This window comes from Actinia tenebrosa, unplaced genomic scaffold (genome assembly GCF_029948245.1).
Source record: "Actinia tenebrosa isolate PJP-AT-01 unplaced genomic scaffold, QUT_ActTen_1.0 PGA_scaffold9__36_contigs__length_13948895, whole genome shotgun sequence".
Taxonomy (NCBI): domain Eukaryota; kingdom Metazoa; phylum Cnidaria; class Anthozoa; order Actiniaria; family Actiniidae; genus Actinia; species Actinia tenebrosa.
Window position 1 is genome coordinate 11,472,761 of NW_028292586.1, and position 6,355 is coordinate 11,479,115.

The following is a 6,355-nucleotide window of genomic DNA, read 5'->3' on the forward strand; positions in this document are numbered from 1 at the left end:
TGTTTATAGATAGTGGTATCATCAAAATGCGTATTGGTAACAAGTTGTTCGGTGATCAAGGTTATCCTGAAGGTCCGCTACGTATAAGTTGAAAATCATTGGGCCAAGTATCGAACCTTGCGGAATGCCAAATTCCATGGTAAGTTTTGTTGACATTCTGTCATCCATTTGAACAAACTGTGATCGATTCGTTAAATAACTAAGAACCCACTTCAAGAAGTTCTTGGAGAAATTTAAGTTATGCATCTTTTGGATAACTGATTTAAAGCAAACTGTATCGAAAGCCCTGGAAAAGTCTGCCAGCACCATCAAGGTCACTTCACGTTTCTTCATTGCACTAATGATGTCATTCTTTATTCCTAATAACGTCGTGGTGGTAGAGTGGCCTTTACGGAAACCAGTTACTTTGTTGTTTAGTATATCATGTTGATCAATATACTCTACCATCTGAAGGGCAACCACTTTTTCAAAGACCTTTGATAAGGCCGGTAGGATTGAAACTGGCCTCAGCTGGTCATTGGATACTGGATTTTCCACTTTAGGGATTGGTGATACACGTGCAATTTTCCATTCTTTAAGAAAATAGGAATTCTGGATACATTTATTTATAATGTTCGTGAGGGGAACAGCTATGTAGTCGCTTACCATCTTCACATACTTAATGGGAATTTGGTCATCTCCAGTAGAACAATCTTCACGGAGTGTTTTAATAATGCGATTAACTTCCTTTATTGTTACCTGCCTAAGTTTAAAGAGCTTAGGGTTATTATCCCTTTCAGGCAGGCTGTCAATCATGTCCAAAAGTTCGTCTGTGGGCGTGGCACGTCAACCAGTAGTTCTGCGAGCTGTTGTTACAAAGGGTTCATTAAGACTTTCCAGGTTTAGTTGTAAAGGCTTGGGGTTTGGCTTTAAAATACGATGAATGATTTTCCAAACGTCACGTGGTTTATTTGAAGATAATGCTTTTTCCATAAATGCCTTACGAGCAGATCGTATTTCTGATTTTAGCTTATTTCTTTTCTAGAGTTTATTTTATGAGAGAGAAAATTATTATTTTTACAGACAAACTAAGCAATGCATCAGTTTTCTAATTGCTATAACTTATCTTATAAAAACGAGATAGAGTGGAGATAGAGTGCAAGCAATATAACCGTGAAATAGGACATTTGCATGATGGCATCATTTGACTCCCACAACCAAGATGCTTCGCAAAATTTCTTTCTTATTTAAATTTGTTTTTCCTCATGAGAATTGTAAGACAATTGTTGCTAATTAAATGAACAAAAGAAATTGTGCAAAGGAGTCTGGTAGTAGAGGTCAATGACGCCATCGTGCAAACCTCCTATTTTAGTAATACTAAATAGCACAATTTCATGCAGGTTCCATTGTTTTCTATTGTTTAATTAGCACTATTTTGTACTATTTAGTAATTAGTGTTTCACGGATTAATTGTTTGCACTCTAAAGAATGATCAATTAGCTATATAAAAATATCGATCAAAGATTTCAGCAAGGCTAATATCATCACGCTCAAGTTTAGATAATGGTATGTAAGTAATCCTCTTAGCTTCTCCCATTAGCATTTTGTTGTATTTTCGATTCTTTTCTTTACATTTTAACACAAAGTATGATCTCGACTTCCTATTCTTCACGCGCGCTCTCTCTCTCTCTCTCGATCTATAGCGATTTACACGTGCGAATATGCAAATTACGTTTTATAGTCCTTTACGTCATGATCTCGCACACACTCCCCACCTGACGAAAGTCAATAGATTTATTCTTGAATTTTAACGAGTAATAACAGTGTCTATTTCTCTATCATCCACGAAGGTGATGTCTGTTGCTTGTTCTTCCTTTTCTTCAAGATCCTTAGCTCGAGCTTCGATAGGGTACAACTTCGTTAGTGGTCTTCTCAGTTCCCATTGTTTTCCATCTTTTGTAGTTGTCTTTACGATAGCAGCTCGGTTCTTTCCATCTCTTCCTTCGATTAACTTCACGATTCTTCCAATCTTCCATGTTCGTGGTGGCATCTTCTCTTGATAAATAGATACTATATCTCCTTCCCTTGCACCACTTGAATGATTTCTTCTTTCCTTGTAACGGTAATGTTCTCTTAGCTCAGTGAGGCATTCCTTCTGCCACCTGCACCAGAATTGATCCAATAATTTCTTTAAATACGAACTTCTTTTGTTGAGATCCCTTGGTCCATCGACCACTATATCGTCACTGAAAACGTGTGGCTTGTCTGGTTGTGACATAAGGCGTTTTCCTATGAACAGGTGTGATGGTGTCAAGACTTCGTTGATCTCGTCATGAACATAAGTAAGGGGTCTTGAATTCAGAACTCCTTCCATTTCTATCAACGTTGTGAGAAACTCTTCGTAATTTAGTTTTTCACGATGAAATTGTTTCCTCAAGGGTCTCTTGACTGATTGTGCTAATCGCTCGAATGAACCTCCCCACCATGGGGCTCTCTCGACATTGTACCTCCATTCGATATTCTTTTCACGCACAAACTTTTTGAGTTTTCTGTCCTTAAATGTCTTGCCATTGTCTGATAAAATGAATACTGGTGTTCCACGTCTTCCGATGAATCTCTTAAGACTTTGGCCAGTGTAAAGACAGTCATTGAGACTTGGCCCAACATTTTTGGGTCCCTTGCTAGAAGCATCATAGACAACACGAAGTTTTGTAGTGGATCGATCTGATCGCATTACTTCTCGATGAGGTAGGTAGTGAACGTGCCCTACCTTTTCTCCGTCATTCGTGTCTGTCACTCTTTCCAACACTCCTTTCTCAATTTGATCCTTGATTACTTCATCGTATTGTTTCAAAGTTTCTGGTTCCTTACGAAGTCGTGTAATCAATGAATGTAGATGTTTAACTGATGTGCTGTGATTGTCAGGGATCATAGAGTGTCCATCTATGAACGGTAACTTCACTTGATAAATTCCATCCTTGAATTCAATATCTTGGATAGGTTCCTTGATATTTGGTTTGCTTCCTTTTAACATACACATACCAACCATTTCAACGTCTCAAAACTGTGGACAAGGATGTGTTTCAAATACTGTGTCACTTTCTATCAAGGAACTTGCATCTATTTTGAGTACATGAGTAGATAACAGGTTTGTAATTGCATTTCCATTTACTTGCCTGTTAGAGTTCACAGGTCCAGAGAGGGTCCATCCAAGCTTTGTGTTGATGGCGATGGGTCCTGTGTCTCCTCTTTTAACTTCTCCGATGCAAGCTGGAATCGCCTGGATAGAGTTTTATGTGATTCTGCAGACAGTCTAAGGAATGAAACTCAACATGTTAGACGCATGTTTCATAAGAACAATTACAGTGATAAGTTTATTGATAGCAACACTAATAAACCTAGTAGACCTAAAAATAACCCTGATGACAAGGCTAATACACCAAAAGCCTTCATTTCACTACCATACATCAGAGGTACGTCAGAGATCATATCACGCATTTTACAACCACATAACATCCGCGTGGCTCATCGACCTGTATCCACACTCATTAGACCGATAGTTGGGAAAGCACGATGGCAGCGCAAGCAAAAATGAGAAAACCAGAAAGTGTACAAGTGTATGGATTAATGTTTTCCGTAAATAGGTCTCGGAAAGACCACTCAAGTAATATGAAATATGTACAACACTGTAAATTTGAACGGCATCGCTGGGATTAAATAATTCAGTACAAGGCATCTTGGTTGGAACTTAATCAGTCAAAACGCCACTTTAATCGGCTTCTTCCTTTGGATTCTGATTTAGGTTAAGAACTTCATAGGTAAGGAATCTAGTTTTATGCATGTTTTATGGTTATTGACTGGATCTTTTATGTTTGAATTCTAATAAAATTCGTATTAACCATAACTGCATTTGATTTGATAGTTCAGGATCAATGGATCTTTTCGTAGAATTTTGCACTTTATATGATTCGTGACTCGGACAATTTCAAAACTTTGAAAACACTTGTGAATTCAATCCTTAATTCATATAGATAGCAGATGATACATAGGGTTCCGTATAAAATCTAATCTGTTTACGTTATGTCAGTTGTCGCGCACAAATGACTGACTGGGGGCGGGGTTGCGTATTTTTTGTTGGCTGCGGAAATTCAAGGCTCATTAAATGATTGGAGATTTAGAAATTAATATCGGGTATCAAATCCAAATTTATAAAAGTTCAAACAGTAATATAATGTTGTGAAAGGATCACTTTTATTCGTCTGCTCAAAGTTTAATTTAGCTGCTCAAAGCAGTATTCTTTGCTGGGAAACTGGAAGGTTGGTATAGGCTTTCTGCGAACGTTTGGTGGTGGACAGAAGAAAGCTGCGTCTAGATGTCAGGCAGGAGAAAAATGTTTAAAAAATATTAAGATTTAAGCCAGTCGAAAGTATAGTGTTCTTCTGGTTTTGATGATTTTTAGTTGTGTTCTCTTGAGTAAACCCAGCAGGACTAGATGCTGCTTGAGACGATGGCTCCAAGATCTTTTTTCTCTTGTGTTGGAAGATATTCTTCTGTCCCAAGACAGTGCTCATAAGATGTTGGACTTTTTCTGCGTATCAAAGTCAAGGTTTTACATTTGGACACGTTAAATTTGATGTTATTGCTTCGACTCCAAGAGTGTCAGTGCGTGTTGAAGGTCCTTGTTGCAGTCGTTTACAGATGTAATTTTCCGTAACAACTTTGTTTCGTCGGCATGCAAAGCAACCGCATATTTCCGCTCTCGGATGACTTCATGGAAGTCATTAATAAAATTAAAAATCAAACTGTCTTTGGGAAATAGATCTCGTGACTACTACCCTGTGCTCTTTCTGTGTGCATTTTGTTGACTTACTTTCGTAATTACACAGATCAACAAAGTAATTCTCTCGATTGAAGTACTCAAGCAATTTAAGTTATAAAATGAGTATCAACTAAATGTTGTATACGTTCAGTTTAGTTACTCCTTTCACAAAGGGTATAGTAGCTAGGCATATCCCGCTTTCCATTGTGGTCTCTTCTTTTCACTGCAACTTCTCGTCTTCTTTGTTCCTTTGTTTTCTTATAAACCCCTTTGGAGGAAAATCGGAGAAAAACCCTCGCCGCAAAAGGAAGAGAGCAAGACAATAAAAATTAAACACTCTTCTCATGTGGCGTCCGCCAAAAGTCCAACGTATTACCGATGCACCACCCTAGCCTCGCAAGATGGTTAGGTTAAGAGCCAAGCAACCGATCAATAGACCTCCTCGGCTCTGACGTAATGTTGTCCCATTTCAGACCACGTGTCATTCCCTAGGGTACCATTTCTTTGTTTAAGGTTTGCGCTCGGTTGCACATGAGAAGACACATGAATATGGATACAACTCAAACAAAAATTATTATTCTCAAGGGAATGACACGTGGTCTGAAATGGGACAACATTGCGCTCGTACGCTCCAGAGCCGAGGAGGTCTATCAATCTAATGGGTCACTGGCTAATATGCTAAAATTAGACGCACTTAGCTACAAGACAAAGCCGTGGAATTGCCTTAATTCAAATTCTTCTACTTAGTTTGCATTAATATTATTCTTTTGCAAAGCTTTCGAGACAAGCAATTATGATGATGATAATAATAATAATAATAATATTGATAATAATAATGATAATAATAATAATAATAATATTATTATTATTATTAATAACAATAATAATAATTTAAAAACTTAAAAATAATGCAGAATTGTTTCTAATCATTTTATTTATTGTTTTTTAAAATTAAATAATTAATTATTATTATTATGTATGAGCGCTCAATGAATATCGCCATAAGATGCACTGTAGAAATAAACGCTGGAGTAATCCAGAATTAATGAATTTTTAGAGTTAGATCCATCTTACCCATATTTATCTCATATTTAACATATTTTCATATAGTAATTTAATCAGGCAATTAAAAATTACCTGTTTTCAAGAGAGATTTACAATTGTATATGTAGCCGACAAATGGTAAAATAAAGTTTTCATTATTACTATTATGAAGGTTTTAGATCCTTATGCAAGAGCTCTATGACTGAAATAATTATTTTTATATGAGTATCTTCTACGTGCAGCAAAGGTGCTCGAAGGAACTAAAGAACTGGAACAGGGCCAAAATAAGCTGGCATTTTTTCCTACCTTGTCTCAATTTCCATACTCGGAATCGTTGTCATCTTATTTTTCTTCCTTTTGTTATTACTATTTTATTTTTTACGTTAAGAAAAAAATTATTCCAATAATAAGTTTATTAATTGCAATATACATATGTATTTTGTTTTCATTTGCTCAGTTCTATGTGCCTTTTTACTTCGCTTTCTGCATTTGTTCCAGCATTTTCCATACAAA